We start from the raw sequence: 26,398 nt of genomic DNA, 5'->3' as shown, positions 1-26,398 counted from the left end.
AATTTGGCATTTTGCTAATATTTTAGCTGGCTATCAGCTTAAGCGTTTTCAGTTATTAGCTTTAAGGTTTTTAGCTATCAGCTTTAGCGTCTTTAACTATTAGTTTCAGCATCTTTGGCTATCAGCACTAGAATCTTTAGCAATCAAATTCAGCTGACAGCATTCCTACTAGCATTATTGCAGGTAATGTTCATAATTATGTTAAAAAGTTGTGGTTTTAAAGTTTTACAAATTTGTTTTGGAGCGTTCAATACATTTTTATCCTTTTCAGCCCGCGACCTGTGGTGTATTTTGGCCTCTTTTGCGATTGAGTTTGACACTCTTTGGTTAAAGGGTTAAAAATCTGTCACGATTTTCTAAATTGCTTTGAAAGCTGATATTTATTAGATATTTATATTTTATACTTTATATTACATATTTTTGCTCTATCATGATGCGTCTTAAACTTTTTGAAGTTTCCTTTTGATTGAAAATGTAATTGAGTTGTCTGTACGTTTGGAGAAAGTGCTCTGCTAATGATGCCTCTGTAACTCACAGATGCCAGTGACGGCCATCATACCCCAGGTGTAAAGCGCTGATTGATTCTTGCAGGCGAGCCAGGCAACAAAGTGCCGCAGAAAAAAAAAAAAAGCCAGCGAGGACTCAGTGAGGCTACGTTTTGACAGAACTGGGGCATCGCCTCGATTATACCTTCTCAGTGCCCCTTTGTGTGTGCTCAAATATTTCTTTGGAACAATGCAGATTTCGCTGCAACGATGACACCGTCAGCAGCAGAACCGGATTTTTCCGAAGTGCTTGTGAAAATTCCAGCTATTCGCAGACGGTCATGAAAACGAGCTCTGGCGGACGGAGCACAAACACTGCATTAAGAGCATAAGCCCTGCTGCAGCATGCAGGGTCACGGGCACAGGTGTGAGAAATGCTGCTTAAGCTGTAATTCTGCACATGTTGTATTCACATGCACGCTCTGTTTGCCTTTCATCAGCTTGCAATCATACGTGACAACCCGCTGCTGCTTGAAGATGCTGCACTATAGGCTCCCCAGACTATGTGCCACCCGTCAGACAGTCAGCGAGGAGAGGGAAACTGACTGAAGCTGTAGGAGAAACTAATGGGTCTCCTGATGTCACTGTCAGTTTTTGGACCCTCTCTGATGGGATGTTTGAGGGAAGAAACCTGCTGTGGGGAGTCTCCCAGTCTGAAGGATGTCAGTTTGAAAAAGTACAAAGATAAAGGTTTGGACGCTAAAACAAAAGTAGGATAGGTTGATGGATAGAGAAAGAGGAGAAGTTTAGAGGCGTCTCCTCCAGATTCATCAAGATAATCAGCCCTGCTAAATCCGGGAAAACTCGACAGCTGCTCCATCTGGACGCCCAGCTTCTGCTGCCATCATCTCCACCATCACACCCTGTGAGGGGAGCTGTGAGTTTCCACCATCCTGAAAATTGAGAATGACTCGTGATGAATTACTTTGCGGATAGAACAGTAATGGAAGCCTACTTCTTGAGTGTCACTTTTCATGTCGGATCATAGCAGTTTCAGATCAAGCTTTATTATTGAGAGATGATACTCTATACACAAGGAAGTTTTTTTTTTTGTGTGTGTTTTAAGTAATCTGGCGGGATTTTTTTTGATTCTAGAGGATATATAAAAATTAAGCTTAAATTTGTATTTTTTAATATTTATTTTTGGTGCTGTCATACAATTAATCTTTTTGTGCAACAAATTAATTTAATCTATTTTTAATTGCAATAATTTGTAACCTAATAATTGCTGTAAAAAGCTTGATTTTAAGATATTTATTTAAAACTGACATTTTGGTGCAGTAAATCATCAAATTACAACTAAAAATTACCTTTATAAAGTTTTCCTAATATAACAAACTTCCAACCTTTACTTTCACACCCAGTACGGGTATTTTTTTTTATTTCAAACAATAAAGGAAAAAACAAAACACAAGAATAAACAACAGACTCGCATCGCTCTAATTTAACATAAAGCTCAAAACTGTTCGGCTAAATAGCTCCAATATTGTTGCACCGGTAATGTTAGATTGGGGTTGTGATCAGCTGTAAGTTAACGGTAGAGCTTGTAAGCGGAGAGCCCTTAGCAATGGTGAGGGGTAGGGGGGCGGGGTTGCTCCACATTAACAATCCAACCCACAACTTAGAGGCAAATTTCCAATAGGTACTACAACTCTGCAGAAACTATGTCCAAGTAAACAACACAGGTGTATTTACTTGGCTTGAAAACATCTAAATCATAATTAAAAGACAGCTAAGAACGCTTTGGAAATGGATAAAAAGATGATCAGAGCAGGACTTTAAAGTTGTAATTTTCAGAAATATTTTTGTCCGTTCATATCATATTCAAAAACATATTTAGGATGTCGTCAAGGTCTTCTGTTTGATGTTTTGGTGTAAGGAACCTTCAGTTGTAACCGCCACTAATGACCCAGATTCAACAGACTCCAAACTCTGCCGGGTGTGGAAGAGGTGGCTAAAACGTTGCAGTTTTATTTTTCAGTTTGTCATGAAGGTGCTAAAGCTATTTTTTTTCCAGCTAATGACTGATGCAATCATGCAGCTGAGAGAGGATTGAGGCTTTCATATTCATTCCCTGACTTCATTCTCAGGAGCTTAACTTAGCTTCCCACTCAGAGATTTCTCTACTCAGTGGTCTAAAACTCACATGTTGTGAATATCCTGAAATTATTGCTTACTGCAGATAATAAGCTTCCGTCTGATGCCATAAAAGATTCCCTGAATTTGCATTCTCGAAAGAAAATGCAACTGAAGAGACGCTTTTTCTGGAAACAGTAATGGGATTACTCATTTTTAGCATTTCTGTGTGTCCCCGTTTGGAGTGACTCTAAGCCAATCAGCTCATCAGAGGCGCTTACCAGGTCCACAATTATACAGCGGATCAGGTTGGATTGGATGTTTATACTTTGGAGGACAGTGCTGCTCCGTAATGCTGGTGATACACGAGAATCGTGCTCCTTAATACTAAAGTCATTGAGTCAATATTTGCAGAAGTTATTCTCAGAGTAAATCCAGTGACATAACACCTCGTTATGGACAGATTTTTGTAATAAAAAATAGTTTTGGTCTCAAAAAGCTTCTCATATTCCTACAAAGTGAGAAAAATGTCTTTGTGCCGTAATTCAAAAAATTCAAATCGCAGATGCTTTATGGGGCTCCGTAATCACATATTCCAAAAGCCGTTTGATGAATGTGTTGCTAAAAACAATGGCTCAAAGTTAATGACGGTAAAACTTATTAAATGTATTTCATCACCCCACTCCGTTGCCGTGTGAACAGCACAGCACTTTGTAACGTGGAGAATTACCTCATCCTATTTGTCAATGTCCACAGGGAGGCAAGGTTGTCTGCACCCAAAGATTCATCCATCTCTGTATCGGTGACACATCTGCCTCACACCTAAAGACTCTGGGAGAAACCCTTATCTTCCTCTATATTAAAATCTTGTCATTTGTTTTTACCAGAGTATTTCATAAAACCACAGTTAGTCTACACTTCTGTTTGACATTGAAGACCAAAAAGCAGAAGTTCAGCAGCAGGAAGGCTGAAAATTTAACATGAATGTACTGACTAAACTGAAGAGTGATTTAAAATCAATAAAAAATATTAAAACATGAACAAAAATAAAATAAAAAAAATGTATTTGGAGATCAATCATCCAGGTCATGTGATCACAGAATTCTTCTTTCTATTTAACTGGACTTTAAACTAGGTCTGCCACCTTTAGTCAAATAATTGATGACTTATCAACTATTAAAACAGTCGACTAATTTAATAGACGACTAGTTGCTACTTTATATTATATGGAGTCAGACAGTAGTAAAGTTGAACAAACCAATGAAAATTCAGCAGCAAAAAATGCACTTTTGTTATATTTCAGTCAATGAGACCAAAATTTTATCTTTTGTAAAAAATAGTTTCTAGTTTCAGATTAGAAACTCTCTTTTTAGAGAGATCAGGGATATACTTTCCATCAAACTCATTATGACAGGTGACCTTTGACCCTATATACACTTTATATACAATATTGATATTAAATTGTCACATCATCTTGAGGGGCGGGGCTCCTGTCAAAATGAGTTTGAATGAAAGTATAGTTCTTATCTCTCATTTGATTTAATCTTGTTTTAATCCCCAAAACGAATGAAGAACAGAGGCTGCACGATTCATTCAAAGTTTAATAAACTATCATCTTAACTGTCTTTATTTTTAGTTGCTTTAAAACTAATGATGGTTAACATGTGTGTTTACATCCACACTAAATAACTTTTCATATTTTCTCAGTTAAAATACATTTTGTCAAAATTATACAAGTTAAAAATAAGCTCAAGATAACATCGGTCTATTTATTACAATAAATTAAATGATCTCGAGGGTCGGCTTTAATAACTTTAAGGGCTAGATCTGGCCCCTGGGCCTTGATTTTTCTTTTATTTTTTTGGTCATTCGGACTTCAAAGATTTATTTAAAATATCTAAATAGCCTCTTCAGTTTTACCAACTAATGGAGAAGTCAGGTTATTTATGAGCCTGAATTCTACTTTAAAGTAGGGCTTCCGCAAATGATTATTTCAATAGTCGACGAATCACCAATTATTTTTTCTGATTAGTCGACTAACTGGGTCATGCTCAAAGTGAATGTTTGCTTTAAACTAACTATAAACTAGATATAGATCATAACCTGTGATAATGCTAGTGTGAATGCTGTAAGCTGAATTTGCCCACTAAAAATGCTGATATTGATAGCGAAAAATGCTGAAGCTAATAGCTGAAATCACTGAAGCTAATAGCTGAAACTGCTGAGGCTAATAGCTGAAACTGCTGAAGCTGACAGCTAGCTAAAATATTAGTTAAATGTAAAATTAGCAAAAGAAAAAAACAAAAAAAGGAAAAAAAAAAGCCTAAATTAGCCAAAACAGCTAGCACATAGCTGAAATATTAGCTGATCTCCAAATTAGCCTAAAAAAAACTGAAAAAAATCCTTAATTAGCCAAAACAGCTAGCATGTAGCTGAAATATTAGCTAAACTCCATTCATTAATTCATCTTCTCGTCTGCTTTTTCCCTTTCTGGGTCGCGGGGGTGCCGGAGCCTGACCCGGCTGCTGATGGGCGAAGGCGGGGTTCACCCTGGACAGGTCGCCAGTCTGTTGCAGGCTAAACTCCAAGTTAGCCTAAAAAAACTGAAAAAATCTTTAATTAGCCAAAACCGCTAGCATGCAGCTGAAATATTAGCCAACTCCAAGTTAGCCCAAAAATCCTCTCTATTGAGTTGCACTTTGTAAATGATTTTCCCATTTAAATCTGGTGTGTTTATCCAACAGTTTGGGGTTTTCCTGGCTAACAGAACCACGTGGAAGTATCTCTATCATTCCAGATCAAAGTGAGCGTGAAGAATGACTGCAGTCTGCATGAAAAGCTCAGCTGACCTAATGAGTCTTCTGAGCATAATGTGGACTCATGGTCCACCTCTTCGTGATCATCCGGGGCAGAGGGTCAGCGGGCTCAATAATCCCCTCTTTAATTACTCTCCTCATTATCACTCAGCTGCTCCGACACTTTAGCAGCTCGATGGTCACTCGTCACCAGCGATGGCAACAAGCCTGTGACAACACGCAGCTTGATCCCCGGGCTTTTGTCAGCCGCCTACACAGATCAGAGAGGAATTCATGCTTTTTATTTTTTTAGATTCCTTAACAAGCTTTATTAACACATTAACAAACATTATTAATGTGTTAATAGGGTATTAATAAGATATTTATTACCACAATAAGCCGAATTAGGTTTAATAACATACGTAGTAAGATTCATTAACATCTAGCGTGAGACCATTTTCTCCAAAGATCATACTAATAAACTTCTTACACACTTAACAAATATATTAACTATCTTTGTCAATATTATTTTGAGTGTTTTGGAGCACCTCATTGAAAGTGTTACACAAAGTTCTAATAAGAGTGAAGTTGAGAGTTTGTTCTTCCTTGAGCTAAAGGAAGGTCTGAATGGAAAACCAAACACCCTTTCGTAGTGAGGTAACTAAAAAAACAGATAAAGTAATTTCCCCCATAATCCAAAAGTGTTAGATTACCAAAGTTTTGAATAATGCATTAACACAAACCTCTTTCAGGGATCGGTAGCTTCACTGCTGACCAGTGATAAATGGTCCCTGCATTATCAGCACTGCTTAAGTTAAAATGATGATAAGTACGGGAGCAGCCAGACAATGGAAAATATCCATCTTTTATGTGGGGGATGAAGGGGATTTGGTAGGTAGCTTTGGTCTACCTTGACATTTGTGCTATTGATTTGCTTTCTTCTGTGCTGCTTTGGCTTTGGCTTTTTAATTGGATCCGTCCTCTGACTGTGTTGCGCCTTTTGGTCTCCCTAAACAATTCTTTTTCTCCTTTTATGTTGTAAATGTGCTGATTCCAAATTACTTTTAGAAAACGTACAAATTAGGCACAGAAACCCCTCTCATTTCTTTCACTTTTGAAGCTCCCATACCTGAAAGCATAACTCTACCTGGAGAGCATAACTATCTATGCAGCTGCACTGATAGCTGAACTGCTGCTTTTTGGTCATGTGATTTAGCAAAAAAAAGTTATTTTTCGGTCACTCTGTTATTTGTGTGGTATTTGTACAATCCCCAATACTGTCCAAATCTGATTCTGGGGCCACAACCCACATACTAGCACAGAATATTGGCAGTGGCGCATCCATTCTAGTGACTTATCGCCTCCTGTCAGTGCGTTCCATTCATTTGATTCCTGTCTCTGAAAGGGCATCATTGTGTTTGAAGCCTGGAGTTATTGCGGCTGTTTGTTTGCTGGAGATTGGCTCCATCCAAAAGCAGCTACAGTGAAATATGTTTTCTCTGAATGAGACATGCTGCTTAGTCCTCTCCTCCACTCCGTTGGAGGTTTGACGTGATTAATATTGTGCTGGACTGTATTAATAAAAGTACATTTTTAAACCCAGACAAAAGCTGAGCTCATGCTTGTGCAAAACACAAACTGAGAGCTTCAGTTGTGCTGCGATGAATAAGACGAGAAGTTTGAATGGCTTTTGAAAGCTTGTTTGTGCGTTTATTTCTGAATGGCAGACTAAGCTCTGCTTATGCTATTGTGTGCTGCCGTTTTATTTGCTATAATTCTATTTTTTGGGGGTTTATGTTTGGCATTCATGGCAGTTCTTTTTTGGAATCCTGCTGTTTTCTCCATTGACGATGTTTCTTCTGACTCTTTGTGATGCTGAGATTTAGAGGAGGTCAATGGAGCGTTTCTGTCTGGGTTGTCTTGAGCTGTTTGCCTTTGGAAAGAAAATGATAATATTTCTGCTGTTAAATCAAGCAAGTTGAAAATTGTTAAAATTAAAAAAAAATATAGTGTTTTTCCTATAAAACAAAAATATTTATCTTTTAAAGTTGTAGTCAGGATTTTGGTCAAATAAAGCAAATCGTTTTAGGTGATAAAGTGGTACTTTGGAGTAGAATCAGGATGACATCTGCTGTTTTAAGCCAGAAAAAGTCTAAATGTTTGATTTATTTTGATTTAACTGAATTTATTTTATTTTATTTTATTTTTAATTTCATTTCATTTTATTTCAATTCGTTTCAATTCAATTGGATTGGATTGGATTGGATTCGATTGGGTTGGATTGGATTTGGTAATGAAGATAAATTAATAAAAATGCAAGAAGATGATGCCATCTCCTTCTTAATCATAAATAAACCTTTTTGTAGTTATACATAAAGTACACACACATGACATTAAATTCATTAGATATAATGATTAAAATGATTAACCAGCGATCCGGTTGCCACCGCCCTGTCTCCACCCAGCTGTTGTTCGTCATCCCCACCTGACTGACAGCCGCCTGACTGCCGCCATCTGCAATCATGACCACGCCAACGATTTTCAAAAGAATCAGGCGGCGGCAGCTAATCTTGAAGATTCTGCAGATACTTCCACATAATTCCGTTCAATTTTATCTATATAGTCCAATATCACAGAAACAATTGTCTCATTGGGCTTCATAGCACGGTGGCAGCTGTTTCTATGATCATAGCATTAACATTTTCTTCAAGTGTTGATTTATAGGCATTCATTTCATGCAGACCCAGTTGTTTTCAGTTGGTGCGACACTTTGCATCATCAAATCCTTGCAGTTTGTTGTCAAGTTGATGACCGTCTCTTTACCAATGTTATTTTTATTTATTCTAGTGACTGAAAATGGTTAAACGTGGAAGAAATTGTTCCTTTATTACACCTTTTAAGTCAAATAAGTGGAGAGTTTGAGCTGTGATGGTTGAACACTTATCGACAAAGCTGCTGTCACTCACCTCACTGTTAGGGATCTTTTATTTTTCTGACAACCGTTTCTTAAAACTTTATATAAGGGTATGCTTTTTCTCAATATCCAATAAAATTGAAAGTGAATGATGTAGCAGAAAGAAATCTGAACACTAATTTAATTTACTGCAACATAAACCAGCCTTATAGCTGTTTCACTTCCTCAAGTTATACATCTATGATTGGATTTTTATGTCAATAAGTTTTATGGATTATTGTTTTATGTGTCATAATTACTTGAATTAGTTCTGTTCTGCACAGTTTAATGTTTAGGAGGTAAAATAATCTCATTTTTAAGTGAGCATGTAGTGTGTGAAGTGGAAAACATTTTAGTAAATGTTGCCAAAACATTTTTTCTACAACTTTTTGCCTTCCACAAAAGTTTGCAAATGCACCAGCGAGCATCATTATAAGCAACAAAACTGCTTTAGCTCCGGAAACAAATCATCCAACAATAAAATATTTAAACCCCAAACAAGCTCAGTTAATAAAAACAGAGACTCATATCTGTTTATTAGTAATTTGTTCCTCTTAAAGTTTGGATTTGTGAATTTAAAATATCAACAAATGAAATGAATTTAAGTGAAAGATCCACTTTGTGAGTACCAGACTCAATGAGTACTCATATAAATTTGATACCACTCGATCATTTTAGAGCATCTCTGTGTAACATGCAACAGCACTGCTTATGCATTTTTAATAAGCTCGTTCTGTATGCTATAAAACCTGCTGCAAATGTGTCTAAAATGGATAAATAATACACAAAACTTCAAATCAGTATGATAAAATGTCTGAACTTTGATTAGCCTTTTGCTCTGGGTTTACTAAATATTTGGGGCAATTCTGTTTTTCTCATTTTCCTTGAATGAAAAGAAAAGGAGTGAACATTTCAGAGATGCTGTGAAACTGAGAAGCAATAATGATTTTTAGATCCAGTGATTCTTCGTTATAACAATTTTGCACACTTCTTATTAAGAGTGTATTGTCTTCTGCTCCCTGATTGGCTGTAGACCACTGTCAATCAATCTCCTCCATCCCATGTTTCCTGTACAAATCAGAAATATCTTGTAAAATTAAATTTTAGCCAGACTTTTTTTTTTATTTTTTTGAAGGCTTGAACTTTGAGTGTTTAGACAAGAAAGCAACATGTAAGAATGTTAACCTTGTAACACTGGTGCTCCAGTGTTTATTTTCTTTGATTTATTGTAACTTTTCAACTGTTAACAATGTTAAAAATGTTGTGTTTAAGCGTCATCGACGACCCCACAGGTGTTAAAGGGTTAATGCTTGTTTTTTGAAAATCAAATCAAACTTTATTGATATAGCACTTTTCCAACTCGTGTTACTCGAAGTATATAAAGTATGTAGTGAGAGCTTTTTACAGCCTTAAATAATAAAGAGGACTACTTCACGCTTTCTGTCTATCATTGGCTATTTTTAGAACAGAAGTCCTGCAATAATTAAAAGACTACTGAATAAATACATATGAATTTTAACTACATTTACTTGAACACTGCTTTTTTTTCTGAAAAAATATTAATCTGTTGGCACGCTGTGAGCTATAGATGGAATCCACAAAGTGACTACTCAACAGAAACACCCATTAGAGCAGAGGTTTTGCATCCGAAGGGCTTCTTGTTCATTTTCAGATTTGTAACACACATTTGATGTGATTTTTAAACTTCCTGGTCAGTTACTTTATTTTTCAGAGTATAAATCGCTGATTTTTTTCATAGATTTGCTAGAGGTGCAACTTATTCTCAGGAGCGACTTATTTGTGATTTTTTTTTTTTTTTACATAAACAAGCTCATATATTTGACCGGTTACCCTTTAGTGGTGGTTTTCACTAACAACCACTAGAGGGAGCTGTATTTTTTTCTGACAGTGCAAAAAGAAGTGTCGTCCAAAACAAACATGGAGGAGAATTTGATTTTTTTCCTCTTAAGTTTTGATATTTTTTGCATCGAAGCATTAATATTCTTGTTTTTATTTTTTGTCCTGGCAAATATAAAAGAGCGACTTATATATGGTTGTCTTCTTCTTTATTTGCTCCTACAATTTATAATCCAGAAAATATGGTAGTTTAAAGTGAATTTGAACTTAAAACTTACATCATCAGTTATGTACAAAATAATTTAGATAATAGACTACAACTTGTAAACCAATATGTTCTGCTGATTGCATTATCAAAGAGACTTAGTTGTTTTTCTTCATTAAAACTTCCAGTAACTTCATTTATTGACAGACAGATGAGTTTATAATCCTCTTGGTTGCACTCTGTAAACTGCTGGTATCTACCTTTGGTGTGGTGTATGAGTTAGGTGAAATGAGTGGAGACAGCAGTATTAAAAATCACATTTGGGTAATGAGCCTTGTGTCTGCGGGCGCAGCACTTTGCAGTCAATTGGAATAAATGAATATCCACAGATTTGGAGGGCTTCTGTTTGGTTGAAAAGTTCTGTGTTTTCTTCCCATGGCACCTTCTGTTACGGAGGTCTTGAAGAGGGCGCGAGGAAGCGAAAAGGAGAGTGATTATGAGGAGTCTTCCTCAGCTGCAGGGTGGGTCAGCAGTTAGATTAGCATTTTAATGAGAGGAGCACCAGGAAAGCACAGCAGGATGACCTATCAGGTGGCACTCGGAGTATGTAAATGATTAATTACAGTATCTAAAATGCATTGGGATCTTTCACCTTTTAAGTGAATGAGGAGCCTGTCAGAAAGCAATTCCAGTATTGATACTATCTAAATGCAACAGTGTTTCCACTAGAAACCCTGCAAATGGAATCTGATGACAATTAACTAGGAATTAATGAGATTTCTCAGGGTTTCGTTAAAGAATATTGTCCAGTGAAAGTTCATTCTGAGTGGACAGACTTTTCATGTTTTCTTTAAAAAAATTGAGCAACTCAGCTGTGTTTCATACATGGTATGCAGAGAAAATGTTATGGAGAGAAAATAGACTCACCCGGATTTCTGCATTATTCTTAATCTGTGCGTAACTTTTGGATTTGTGCGTGCGTAATTCTTGATTTGTGCGCATCATTTTAGATTTGTGTGTATGTAAGTCTTGGTTTGTGTGTAACTTTGGATTTGTGAATGCATAATTCTTCATTTGGGTACATGAGTTTGGATTTTTGCATGCATATTTTTTTTCATTTGTGCATAACTTTGGATTTGTGGGCATCCCTAAGGTTTCTTCTTTTTTCCTGACTCAGGTATTTGAGGAGTTTTTCCTTACTGAGAGGGAGGTTCTAAAGGCAGGGATAACCAGTTTTATTTAGTCTGTTTAGTCTTTAGCCATTTTTTTCATATTTTATTACTAATTTTCTGCATCTGTAAAAATTACCGGCATGAAGCTCAATGAGGCAAATTTTCTTTGGGGTTTTTGGCTATATAAATAAAATTGAATTGAAATTGAATTGAATTTGTGTGTGCAAATCTTGGCTTGTGTGTAATTTTGGATTTGTGCGTGCGTAAGTCTTGATTTGTTTGCATATTTTTTTTTTTTGGTGCATAATTCTTGGTTTGTGCACATAATTTTGGAATTGTGCGTGCCTAAATTTTGATTTGTGCGTAACTTTGGATTTGTGCATGCGTAAATCTTGAATTGTAACTCATACAATACATTTTATGCATAAGTACAAAAATGACTAAATTTAAACACATCACTTACACACAAATTTTGGGGATGTGAAAGGAGTCTCACATCAGATTTCTGCATAAATGTGGTTTTGTGTGTGCGTGATTTTTAAAGAATTGTGGGTATGGTTAGTTTCAAGCTGTTGTAATTTTAACTTGTACGTGTGTAAACTGTATTATGTATTTTTTTTTAATTTTGCAATTTTTTTACTTATGCACAAAATGTATTACTTAAGTTAAAATCAAGAAATACGATCACACAAATCCAAAAATCTCAGTCCCATTAGTTGTCACACACCTAGCTAGGTGTGTGCAATTTGTTGTCAGCATTTGACCCATCCCCTGGGGGAGGGGTGAGCTGCAGACACAGCTGTGCTCGGGAAACATTTTGTAGTTTACCCCCAAATCCAACCCCTTAATGCTGAGTGTCAAGCAGGGAGGCATTGAGTCCCATTTTTAGACTCTTTCAGCCGGGATTTGAACTCCTGACCTTCCAATGTCAGGGTGGACACTCTACCACAATGCCACTGTGGTGGAGCTACGCACAATTCCAAAGTTACTCACAAATCAAGAATTATGCCCACGGAACTCCAAGATTATGTGCACAAATCAAGAATTATACACACACAAATCGGGTTGAGACTATTTTCTCTCCATATAGGAGCTCTATACAGAAGATGCCTTCTTTTTTCTTTCAAAGCATGGTTAAAATTACTGATAAAAATATATCAACAATTTCTTTTCTCATAGAAATGCAAAACATAAGTGTCTCCCAACCTGATCCTAAAGTGAACATAAAATAATAAAAAAAAACGCTTCAATGAATCTTCAAAGGAAAAACCATAAAAAATATGTTCAAAAATAATCAGGGTTCATTTTTGTGGAGGGGGAATGAACATCTTCTGTTATTGTCAGTGACTCAGAGGAACAACAAGTGCGCTGTGGCTCACTTGGCCAAGCAGTAAAAGTAATTTATTAGAAAGACTTCACATACTTTTTGAAATTGCTGGAGTGGAGTTTCTCTTCAGCATTTAATGCGGTTTCTTTTGGCGGCAGAATTAACGGTCAATTTTGTGGAGAGAAGCTTCAAACCAGGCCTGCCTTTTAGACACTTTATCCTGTAAGCATTTTAAAGTGTCTTGTGGGCTTTTTTCAATTCTTTCCATCTGCTATGAATGACACTCACTTTGTGAAGGCTGCCCTTAACATTTGATGAATTGCAAATTGCAGCTCAGAGTGAAAGCATTTTCCTCTTGCAGGAAGTAGACGCTTCCTTTTCTCAGCTCCTCCCAGAAAGCAAACAGCGCGGGGACAGGAATCTGGCTGGGTTGATCAGCGCATCATTAATTTTGTAAAAGGATGTTCGCATGTTTCTTCTGCTAGGCCCAGGTGCACATGTGGGGAAGAAATCTGGAACGCATGCATATCTCATCACAACAGCCCTGCTCAGAAGTGAAACCCTGAAACAAGGGAAATTTTACTGTGAAATTAAAACCGGTTCAGGGTAGTGCTGTGGGCCAAAGTGGATGAGCATCACTAATTTACCAATAAAGCAGAACAGGGATTAAAAATCTGCACAAATCCCTCTTTTCACATCTGTACCAGTTCATACAAACCAAAAACATGGCTGACTTTTGTCACTACAGCGACGGTATGCACTAATTGCAGAGGTGAATCACAAACATGACATCTCTGGAATTACCTGGTAATTTTCTTAGCTTCCAAATTACAAGACCGCCTCAGTTTGAAGCCATGTTCTTATATTCTATGCACCCAATTATGTCTTCATGCATGCACACATTATTATTGTACAATCAAGGCTAGTCTGGCAAAACCTTGGAAACAGCTCAGGCTGGTAGTGTATATACATGTAATTACCACCCAGGGACTGTGCTCGGAGAATCATGTCTTCCAAAATACCGCCTTCCCCATGGTTCTTTTAATTAATCTAATTATACTACTGATTCCTTTTTCGCCTGTGATTACTTTTTGAGGAAAAGCTGACAGCAAACAAGCTATTCGGCACACAAGATTTAAGGAAAGCTTTAGAGACAAATTTTGGAAACACCCCCACTATGACCTAGTTGTAGTTTTAAGTAGAGTCAGGTTTGTGTGGCTTCAACTCATTTAATAAACAATACATTAGATGCTGCCATTGAGAAACAATGGGATGAAACATGGACTCTTCATTTGACCAATTGGTGCTGTAGAGGTTTTCAGTGCCTGGGATTCATTATTTACAACTGTTTGCAATTTTGCATCTGTCCTGTGAAAGTTCACAGCTGTAGCTGAATGAAAAATGTGCAGATTTATGAGGGATGGAACTTAAGGAATCTGTGTGATAGTAAATCTCAATATTCTGATAGTATTTCTAGGATGGATGGATGGATGGTGTAAAGATGGATTATAGACGAATGGATGGAAGATTAGAATAATAGATGTATGATTATTAATGAATGGATAGAAAAATTGATTGGTATGATTGGGTATTGATAGATAAAAGAATTGAAGAGAAAAAGGTGACAGCTTAGTAAAGACGAACCAAGGCAGAACAAGAGAAAATGCCATTTTTGTCATTTTTGTTTAAAACCTTTCATAGAAACACATTAGCTGCACTGTGATGATCCTGTGAGGAACAGGAAGTCATTTATTTTGAAAAGAAATTGTGTTTTATCTTTATATTCCTGTCCTATTCATGCCGAAAAAGAAATATAGTTCATAATTGTTAACATATATATATATATATATATGGAACAATGTAAATAATACAAAGCAGAACCAAATTTTTCTAAAAGACAAAATAAGAATTTGTGGCTTCTAATGGGTTTTGGTCAGTAGGAAACAGCCATAAAAGGCTTTTTACTGCTGGTTGCCGACCGCTGGGATAGAGGATGGTTTATAGATGGAAAGGGAAATGGATGGATGGATTATTAATGGATGTTGAGAGGATGGATGGATAGATGGATGGATGGATGGATGGATGGATGGATGGATGGTGTAAATATATATCATGAATGGATGGATAGATGATGGTTGAATGAATGGATGGACGGACGGATTATGGATGTATTGATGATAGATGGATGGATGAACAGATTATGGATGGATAGATGATGGTTTATGGATGGATGGATGGACGGATGATGGTTGAATGTATGGATACATGGATTAAGGATATATTTGTTAAGGATAAATTCATAGATGGAGAAATAGACTGAGAAATGAATGGATTATCAATCGACATATAGATAGATAGATGAATGAATGAAGGTTGGAGAGGTGATTGAAAACACTGAAAAAAGTGAAATATTTGATTAATTAACAAAAGTTCTGTAATTAGTTACATTTGAAATGATCAGTTTTATTAAAATTCATATATTGAGTTGGTGGTTTACTCAACTTAGAAACGTAATTAGATCAAAACTAATATTTTTAAATGGAATAAATTACAGAACTTTTTTAAATTGATTAAATGTTTCACTTTTTACAATCTATAGTTGGATGGATAAATATTTACGTTATGTTTACTGTTGTACAAAGTTGTTTGGGATCTTCTATAGAAACTACATTGTGGATTATTCGATCATTTTACCTGTAAAACAAAATAAACCAAATACATTTTTTACTAAAGTATTTCTCTAAATCTTCCAGTCATTATAATGATCCTTTTTCGTTTTTTTTCTTAAACCTTGCAGCAAGCATGCACCCTCATTATATTTAGAGGTAAATTATGACAGCATGGGCTCCAGTCTTGAGCCATTGCAGCTACAAATTTAAACGTTCTACAGAGTTTTGACCCTGTGCCAAATAAAGTGAAGACAATTCCAACTCAAACACCCTGTTGCCCTTTCATTGAACTCCCCACTTTGGGCCCAGTTTGCCGTGGCAACGATCATTGAGGAATCACAAGCAATAATAAGTTTAGAAATCTTTCACTTCTAAACTGGAGTTTTGACATTCCTCCAATACTGCGGATGTCATTGCCTGAGAACGCCAGAGGATTTGCATTTGGGAATATCCCATTGTGTTCAGATGGGATAATAAACTGGGAGCCTCAGACAGTAAGACATCTGGCAAAGTGGGGAGATATTTTGTGCATTAGTGTAACAAGAGAACACACTGCTCACATTTCTGATGGGCGCCAGATCCTCTAATTAATTAAAAAAAAATCCCATCACCATGACAGCGCTCTGTACTGTAGATTAACAGACTGGACTACACAGAATCAAAATGGAATTGTATTTATTGAAAACAGTGATTGTGGTCAAAATTCACTAAAGAGGCTGATTTCAACAGATGATATGTTTTGGGCTTTGGGCTCTGGCTTTGTTTCCTATTTGGTGCTCAGAGCCACACAAATCCCCCGATAAGTAGCTGTGGAGGCTGTGATGTTCCTCAGCAGAGATTTATTTACTAAGTCATCTGAAAAATTAAGTAAAGGGGGGAAACAGTTTTTGTTTGTTTGTTTACGAGGCTGAAGGCTTTCTATGTAGGGAGGATTTCTGCTCCACAGATAATGTTTTCCTCCTCGGAGACAACACACAGCGTTATGCCAAACCCTGCCTGGTAAATGAGGGGGTTTCATACAGCAAAGTGTTATCCCTCTGTAATGGGAACAGAGCCACCCTACCAGTCAATAATGAATGAAACAGATAATAATGTAACCGAGTACATTATTCAAATGATCCCTCAGCAGTCAGAGTTGTGTGTAATGACGCCTTCTATTTGACAGTCTGTGAAACAGAAGTCATTCATTCAGGACGCACATGAAACCCAGGAGCACATGATGTGATTAAGCGTGCTTCTAATGTCCCTGAAAGGACAAGGCCAGATTCTCTGCATAGAAATGTTCGTCTTCTGAAAGTCTTAATTCTGAATCACTTGCTGTTTGCTTTTTCTCCAGTCATTCAGACGATCTCTCATGTAAATTAAGGTGTGGGTCAAGTTTGTGGCTTGTGGCAAAAGCAGCACGTGGTGTAAAACTTAGCAACTCAGTATGCCACAACCAACAAACGATGTGACTCCTTTTTTTTTCTTTGAACTTCCTCTAATATTTACAGAAGAGGATTAGGGCCACGGAGAAAAAAAGGCCATGGAAAATTCAGAGTTTTATCCCAGAATTCTGGCTTTAATCTCTGTAAAAAGTTAAAGTCAGAATTCTGGCTTTAATCTCAGAATACTGGGACTAAAATCAAAATTATGTTCTTTTTCTCAGTATTCAGACTTTAATCTTAAAATGTAGCCTTTTTCTTAAAGTTTTTTTCTTTTTTCTCAGAATTTTGACTTTTTTCACAGAATTCTGACGTTTTTATGACAATCCTTTTTCTCAGAATTTTGACTTTTTTCTCAGAATTTTGACTTTATTCTCAAAATTTTTTCTTTATTCTCAGAATTTTTACTTTTTTCTCAGAATTCTGACTTTTTTGAGAGAATCTTGATTTTAATATCAGAATTCTGACTTTTTTCTGAGAATTCTGACTTTAATCTCAGTAAAAAGTTAAGGTCAGAATTTTGACCTTGATCCCAGAATACTGGGACTAAAATCAAAATGCCATCCCTTTTTCTCAGAATTCTGACTTTAATCTCAGAATTCTGACCTTTTACTCTGAATTCAGACTTTTTTCTCAAAATTAACTTTTTTCTCAGATTTTTGACTTTAAGAATTCTCACTCTTTTTTATGAGAATCCTGATTTTAATCTCAGAGTTCTGACCTTTTTCCCAGAATTCTGACTTTTTTTTCTCAGAAGTCTCACCTTTTTCCTCAGAATTTTGTCTTTTAATCTCAGAATTCTGAGATTAAAGTCTGAATTTTCCATGGCCTTTTTTATTTTTTCTCCATGGCCCTAATCCTTCTCCGTAAATATAAGTACATAGAACAATAAATAAGGCTTAATAATGATTTACCAAATTAATTAAATCTCCTGTCAACTCTTCTGACTACATGCTGCCCTTTCTGACCAGATCTGCAGTTTATTTTCTAGACTGCATATAAAAAGATGGACAAACCCGTGTTCATGTTTTGCATTTTATTGAACCCATTTGAGCTAGTTTTTTAAGCCTTAGTCACATGCAACCACTTGGGGGTTGACCCGTAGGAGTGCTGAATGTTTAGGTTTGTCTGGACTGTGGAGGGTTGTAGACAGGAAAGGCTGCATCTAAGGGGGATCACAGGTGTGTCTTGTAATTTCTTTGAAGCTTGTACTGATTGCCGTGTGTGTGTTAAGTGTATTGGGAATAGTGCAAGGAATCACTGAGTACACCACGAAACGATGCAATACATGGCTCACGATATCGATGGTATCGCGATACTGCGATAATTGGTAAAAAATAATCTCTAATAATTCACATTACTTGGAAGAAATACTTTTTTAGGAAAACATATATCTATTTTTTTTAGCTTGAACTAAGGCCTTAGCTCAGCAGCTGGCGCCAATGAGTTTGTCCAACCATTAGGCACAGAAAGCTGAAAATGCCACAATTGCCTGTTAATTAAGAGGCCTTGCCCCCATTTAGGAGGAATTTTATTCTCAAATATAAAACATAATCAAGGTAATAAAACTTTACCCCACTACATTTGTTTTAAATATGGCGTATCTAATCACAGATTTTATGTTTCTGTTGAAAAGGTGTTTTACATTGGAGTGAATGTGATCTGGACTGATGGACGTCATCACCTGCAGGATTAACCTGCAGGGATTTTTGTTTTAAACACCAAATAAAAATGTGTTGCCCCACAATTTCATAATATTATCAAACTGCACCAAATGCATAAAGTGTCAGTCAAAGCTGTCCACTTTAAGAGACTTTCACCTCTTTCTAGGAGGTTCAGGAATCAGATCTTTGTTACAGGTGAGTGTCCTGCTGTGGGTGAAGACAGATGACTCAGCAGAAGTCCGTCTCCCTCTTGCAGACTGACTTTATTATCCACTTCCCCCTCCCACTCATATGGGGGGAGCATAGAAACCAGCGGGGCAGATGGGACCAAAATTTAACTCATTTAAACCGGCCTTGCACTTTCCAGTTGGCATTTAGCCTGCGAACCAGGGCAGAAAATAACACCTCCTAAATAATGAAATAAGGCCCTGTTTAATGAAAGATTCAGGCTCCATGTCCTTTAACTAAATCCAGAGGCCTTGGCTGAGGATTATGTTACTATGGCAGAGGCTCCCCGTATGCTGGTGAGTGATTTTGTGCATTATGAATATTACTCACTCTCCTCTCATTCCCCTCTGTCTATTTTTCCACTTATCTTTGGCTCCACTTCTTTCAGCTCATTCTGATGAATTAAATGAGAAATTTAACAAGCATAAACAAGACCTACAATAAAGGGGTGACATTTTACGGAGTAAAAACACTGACAGATGTTGTGCAGCAGCATTTTATACTAAGGGAATGGAATGTATATAGTCAAAGCCAAAAAGTGCGTGTATCTAGAGATAACTGGTAAATAAATATTATACTGTCAGCACTGTGGAGGCTGAAAACCCATCAAACCATAACTTATTATATTTTTCTAATTAGACTTCTCCATGGTGCATTCCAGTGTCCTCGCCAGCAGTCAGAAATTATACTTCATTAATATTCTGCTGTTACTTGTTCTACTTGCATAATTTTTCACAAACATAATGTGACTTAACAACAAAAGACATCGATTCACAGCAGCACAGCTCGCAAAGTTTCTTGTTAAAGCTCAGAGACAGTTGCCTTAATAATGTTTCACAGGCAAAAAGTGATGTACCAGTCAAAGCCAGATTATTGCATGGATGCTTGAGCAAAGATTATTTTAAAAATAAAACTCTACAAGCGTGAAACGCAAAAAAACTATTGAATGGGTTTAAACGTAATGAACATTGATCTGTGTTTTGTAGAGATGACATAAATAACTATAAGTTCCTTTCCTTGTTTTTTCACAATTAATTATTGATTCGGCACAAGATCAAGAGTCAAAACTAGATTAAATTAAAAGCTGTTTATTTAAGTATCTTTCATACAAATGGCTATTTCCCAAAAAACCCTGTGGCACACAGGAAGTTAAAAATCTACCAATTATACGCATCAGCAGACATTGATTACAAGTTTATTTAATATTCTGAAAACCAAAGTCCAACTGAAGGAGACTCGGGTTTAAAACTCCCAACTAAAAAAGGAAGGGAAAAAAGAGGTGATTCATAAGGTAACAAGATAAACAAAATATAACAAAATATTTTGACAAAATATATTTTTACGGTGACTAAAATATTGAAATTTAGGTTTAAGTTGATTTATTCTGGAATAACATTCCTGCCTGTTTTTATTCATCGCTATGTCAAAAAGTTCTGTTTTTAAAGTTTCAGAATTTTTTTTGTGTTCAATAAATGTTTAAACCTGTTCATCCCACGGTCTAAGGCAGGGGTGTCAAACTCAGGCCAAAATCCAAAACACACCTTAGGTCGCGGGCCAAACAGGAAACATTTATTGAATATGAAAACTAAGTTTTTAAAACTTTAAAACCGTACATTTTTAACATAATAATGAACTAGATATACAGCATTACCTGCAATGATGCTAGTGTGAATGCTGTAAGATGAATGTGGCTGCTGAAGATGCTGAAATTGATAGCTAAAAATGCTGATAGCTGAAAACACTGAAGCTAATAGCTGAATGCGCTGAAGTTTATAGCCAGCTAAAATAATAGCTAAATTCCAAATTAGCCTAAAAAACAGAGAAAAAAATTAAGTTAGCCAAAACGGTTAGCATGTAGCTGAAAAAATAGCATAACTTCAAAATAGCCTAAAAAACTGAGAAAAAACAGCTTAAATTAGCCAAAACAGCTAGCGTGTAAATATTAGCCTAACTCCAAAACAGCCTAAAAAATAAAAAAATAAAAAACCTAAATTAGCCAAAACAGCTAGTGTGTAGCTGAAATATTAGCTAAACTCCAAAATAGCCTAAAAAATGCCAAAATAGTCCAAAAAGCTAGCAGAATGCCAATTTTTAAAACTTTAAAACTAACTTTTTAACATAATTATGATTAATAAAAAGGCAGAAATATTATTCTAGAATAAATCAACTTAAACCTTAAATAACATTTGAATATTTTACTCTCAGTAAAAAAATATTTAGTCAAAATTACACAAGTTGGGAATGGGCGCAAGATAACATCGGGCCATTAATAACAATAAAATGAAATGATGTGGAGGGCCAGAATATAATCTGGAATAATATTCTTGCCTGTTTTATTCATATTTATGTAAGAAGTTACATTGTTAAAGTTTTAAAATTGTTGTTTTGTGTTCGATAAATGTTCATCCTGTTGCCCTGCGACCTAAAGTGTGTTTTAAATTCTGTCCACCTGTGCGATTGAGTTTGACACCCCTGTTCTAGTGTACTAACTCAGTGATAACTTGAAAAATAGAGCCAAACTTTAAAGTGTATTGCCAAAAAAAACATCAGTAGCTTAAGGAATACATCTAAGAAATATATTAAAGTTTTGTAAGAAGCCTTCAGACATCCGTGGATGTGTTTTTTTCAGTGCGATCCTGTGACTTTGCCCTCCAGAGAGGGCTCTCTGCCTGGTAGCTGGCACAGAAGAGGCTCATTCCTCTTATGTGGACGTCTGATTGGCCTCACTGCAGACCTTAGAAGACAGCAGAAGAGCAAGGAGAAGACAGATGTTGGTTAGTCTGTCAGGAGAGGCCTCTTCCCGTGGCTTAGGGCTTCTCAAGATTACATCTCAGAGCCTCCAGTCATCATGAGTTGGAGCAGACAGTACCGTCTCCCACAGTGGTAATACTATGAATATTGACTGTCTACACATGACACTGTTACTGTCTGAGAGAGGGGTAGATTGTTATAGGAAGATAAATATTTCTTTAGCTGTGTGATAGTTTCCTTAATTCCATCCCTCATGCTCCCCTTGGATTTTTGGCTATCACCTCCGGCTTCTACATCCCAGCTATTTACACAACATGAAAAATATACATGGAGGGGGAATGATGCAGCAGAGTGCAACATAAAACTGTATAAATGGGGGGAAAAAAATCAGTCCATCCAATTTTGTTCACTTAATAGTTTTTTATTAACGTTGAAGTTTAGCATTTCATGTTATTTCTGTGACTGCGAGAAATGTGCTGCATAACTTGTTGAATCATGAGATTCCCACCTGTGTGTTATTCAAATGAAGCATGTTTGCCCTTTCTTTGTACAGCCTGACATTATTTCCACAGACGCAAATGTGCCGCCTCTATCGTTCCAGGAAGAGCATCTTTTTTTGTGTAGTTTGTGTTGCGTGCTCTTGAAGTACAAAGAATACAGAATGATTCAGTTTTTGTGTAGATATAGAAAGGCTGTTACAGTCCAGCTGTTTTAGGCTTTTTTTGTTCTTCCAAGCTTTCAAATCAGGTTTATTTTGATTGTTTCTATTTTTAGAAAATGATCTTCAAAAGCTCCCCTTTAACCAGAGTAATAGGTGAAAATCTCAATAATGTTTTACAGATTGTGGCACAGAGGAAGAAATGGGGAGCCACAAACAAAGCACATCATTCTCTGAAATAAGATGCTCTCTGACATGATCCCATCCTCGGCAGAGGTCAGATGTCTTTGGTCTGAGGCGCTTTTCGATGATTGGATTATTCTACCATTCAAGCAGAAGCGCTGCCTGGCACTGAGATGCAAAGTGAGAAAATTCAATGTGTAAAGCCAGATGAGATGCTATTAAAAAAGAAGAGTTGGCCTTTAGACATGTTTCAAAGGGGATGCAATACATGCTTGATATTTTGAGACTGGGGGAAAGGTTGTTATCTAATGCCATCTTAGCTCTACTATTAAAGACGGATAAGACGCTGAGTGAGATTCTCACCAAACACAATCAGTTTTTATGTTGGAAATCATAGCTGCACTGATCCCCCCTTCAAGCCAAACAATTCCTTTGTTGGCGTGCTTGTAGCAGAGCAGCTGGTCAGCAGCAGATACTGACTTGCGTCAATGGAAAGATTCTGACTGTGTAGCAGCCTGCACCGTGACACACTAACGTGATCCTGCCCAATGTTTCACCCTGCCAAAGCTAATCCTGCTATTCAAATCTGCAAGAAAGTAGCCATCTTTGATTAACCCGTGTAAGCAGCGGCATATTCACCTAGAGACAAGCTGTTCCTCTCAGTAAATTAGCTTGTCAATCACAGCACATTCCACAGACTCTCTCATTTCCCTCCACTGCTGATTAATGGCATGGAGTAAATTTATCAATGTGCCATATGTGGAACACAATTCATTACCCTCATCTAGAGGATTCAGCAAAACGCATGTGCTGTCTCAGTATTTGTATCTGTCTGAAGAAACATATCGTAATAGTGCTTGTTAGCAAATATCCATTTCATCACATGTTCAAGTGAACATATACTGTATCAACGGTGAAGATTGATCTACAATAGGAACCTGAGATTATATCTTCTTATTTGCAATGGAAAACTCATATGCAAAAACATTGAAAGTCCTCATGCAAACCTGCTTGAAAAAAACTGCAGGATAAAATGCAAATTTTGCAAACTGATCTTATAAGTGCTTAAGTTCGATTTGTTGGCTGCAATTATGCTTTGCTGATTGCGTTTAAGGGTAATTGTCAGTAACTTGTTTAACTGTCAAGAGTGATTTTGCCTTTCAGATAATTCCACCATGTTGGAAAAACATCGCAGAAGTTCTTCCTTCTTCAGTGTCAATTTAATTAGGCAAAACATTCAATTAATTTAGCGGGGAAATCATTTTCTCAATCAGTTAACAAGGCACCCAGGCATAATTCAAAACTTTGACTCTATAAATTGATATATGATTTTTTTTTCCTTCCCAGAAAATCAAGCTGTCAGAACGCTTTAGGAATGTGATACTGCTTCATTCCCCTAATTACCTTCTATGGAAATGAAATGGACCTGAGCAGCTGCATACTGAAAAGATAAACCAAATCCACCAGGGTGCCCTTACACGGAGACAGGAAAAGTTGCTGCAGGTGATGTCACTTTATCTGGTGAACCACGGCTTCAGTGACTGCTGATAGCTGGTGCTGTCTTTCATCCTTGAGTCCTTTACACTATCTTGGCAGCTGTGTGATGTCTGAGAGAAAGCTGTGCAGTAAGACCTCAAAGTCAGTATGAGCAAAGTTGCAGCATGGTAAAGAAATAAAAAAAAGACACTAAAATCATAATAATAAAAAAGGAAGTAAAGCCAGAGTTTGGGTGAAAGTGCTGAAAAATATTTAAATAGTTGCAGTATCTTATGCCTTTACTTTATTGTGGGTTGTCTGCAAGTGAAAAACAGGCGAATCTGAACAGTCGAACAATTGATCCATTTCTGTGACGTCCCTTAAGGTGGCCACACAAGCTTTAGGGGAACATCAAGACACACTAGTGCTCCTTTTAAGATGTGGCCTCACCTTAAAGAAGTTTTTTAAAGATGCAGCTGCACCTCTCTGCGACCCTCCACAGGCCCGGGCAACCCAAGTGTCACAGAACGAGCTGGTTTCAATTGCAGCAGGTTTATCAGTACAGTTAGGAGAAACTCGAGTAGTCAGGATCCAAGTAGGAGTCTAGGCAGGCAAACAAAGTCAGAAATAAAAACAGAAGATCCAGATGAAACGCTCAGTCATGCAGGCAGAGTGGCACAAACAATACTTCGCACTGAGGGAGACTCTGCGCATTCCTTAAGTGTCATGTGGTTGATTGCCAAATTAGAATCAGGTCAGCAGCATCCAGGAACTGTGCGCTGGGGTTTCTGGGAGATGTAGTGTGTTCACTACTCTCAAGACATCCTGCCGGTGACCAGAGGGGGAGACAGAACTCTGACTTCTGACACCAAGAACCTGCAGCATCAATACAGATCAATGACTATATTAAGGGATAAGGGTTCAAGTTTGTAGCTAAATTCTAATATAGCAGCATTTTCTTTTCATCTAACTTACAATCCAAATCTTTTCACCTAAAATACCAATAATCCTTTGTGTGTTATTTTATTTTTAAACCCTTTTTGTTTGGTGAATTTACTGCTTGGCTATCACTTTTACCTTAAGTGACTTAAAGACCCACTCCAATGAAAAGGGTGTTTTTAATATGTTCTTTTAGCACATTTCCCATGATAGGGGACATGTATTAAACAATTTAAGATTAGTAAGTATTTCTTTAGTAAAATTGTGAAGGAATCAGTAGCAGACCAAAACCTGCAATTTGACAAACCTCAAGTTTATGATGCAGTGGTGGGTAGTCCAAAGTCTCCCTGCTCTGCTACAGTTCTTATGCATCCACTTGTAGACAAATAAATCCATTAACGTCTTAATTTTCCTCATCTGAGCCAATGTTAGCTTGGGGTTGTGAGGGGCTGTAAAATAGCAAGAGAGAGTGTAAGCAAAGGCATGATGGGATGTCATCTGAGTCTGACTCCCACGGTTACAGTCACGCCCACAACTCAGAGGCAAATTTCAAATGAGCTGCTGCTGCTGTGCAAAAAATACCTGTTAAAAAAACAGAACAGGCTTTTTGATTTTGGCTAAAAACTGCATAATTATAAATAAAAGACTTCTGGGAACAATTTTACAAAGGAAAAAATATAGTTGGAGTGGGACTTTAACAGCCTCACCCCTATTGATGCATCAAAGCACTGCTGCTCCAAAATTACCCTAATTTAACATTTACTTAAAAACAAAAATGTTTTCGTTTTTTGTTTGTGTTTTTATTTACTTGACATACATTCGGGTGTCAATAGGTCACACATATTGCATTTCCCTACTTTTTTTTACAGCTGAATTGATACTTAGAAAATGAAATTGATTTATCAAATAGCGGGAAAATTTTAACCTGTTTCATTTTTTTCAGCCCAAAAAAGTGTTTTGGTTTGTTTTTAATGTAAAAAAAATCTGAATATTTATATATTATTTAATATGTAACCAAACAAAAATTATTTTAGAATGGAAAACTGACCCCTCACTGGAAATAGTGAAACATTTGAACAATTAAGAAAAGCTCCGTCAAAATATTATTTTTCATAAAATTATTTAACCATAAACCCAGAATTTTAATATGACAAAAACTAAATGTAACAAATTACAGAATTTGTGTTAACTGATACAACGTTTACTTTTTACAGTGCTCCAAACAAAATATAAAGCTAACTTGCATCCTGTCAATTCAATTTAAATTGTGAGCTTGTTGTGACTCAATTTTATGTTTCAACATCATTGTTGAAACATATAAAATCACAGTTTTCTTTTGTTGCGGGCATGAATTTTTCTGTTTTGTTGTGAATTCAAAATTTTCAAACTTCAGTCTAATTCATTGTGGCCTCCCACTTCAGTGAATATTGAGTTGAGATAACATTGAGTGAAATGTCTTTTTTTTTTAGTTGATTG

The 26,398-nt window shown here is 36.6% G+C and overlaps 1 protein-coding gene and 1 long non-coding RNA gene across 4 annotated transcripts in view; one reads left to right on the top strand and one right to left on the bottom strand.

Annotated features, from left to right (window-relative positions):
* LOC112160794 (carbohydrate sulfotransferase 8) overlaps positions 1 to 26,398 on the top strand; it is a 280,529-nt gene that overhangs the window by 137,585 nt on the left and 116,546 nt on the right. The gene's annotated exons all lie outside the window — the stretch shown is intronic.
* The window catches only part of LOC112160796, a 7,340-nt gene continuing 2,396 nt past the window's right edge, over positions 21,455 to 26,398 (bottom strand). The window contains exons 1-4 of one of the 2 annotated variants that reach the window (XR_002921736.2): positions 25,230 to 25,512; positions 24,434 to 24,586; positions 23,986 to 24,125; positions 21,455 to 21,649 (exon numbers count right to left, since the gene is read on the bottom strand). This is a non-coding gene — a long non-coding RNA (uncharacterized LOC112160796). Of the gene's footprint in view, positions 21,650 to 23,985; positions 24,126 to 24,433; positions 24,587 to 25,229; positions 25,513 to 26,398 lie in introns of those variants that run through there. The other variant, XR_002921735.2, reaches the window with a different exon arrangement.

The sequence above is a fragment of the Oryzias melastigma genome, linkage group LG3 (genome assembly GCF_002922805.2).
Source record: "Oryzias melastigma strain HK-1 linkage group LG3, ASM292280v2, whole genome shotgun sequence".
In the NCBI taxonomy this organism is placed as follows: Eukaryota; Metazoa; Chordata; class Actinopteri; order Beloniformes; family Adrianichthyidae; genus Oryzias; species Oryzias melastigma.
This window is presented reverse-complemented; position numbering and strand designations above follow the sequence as displayed.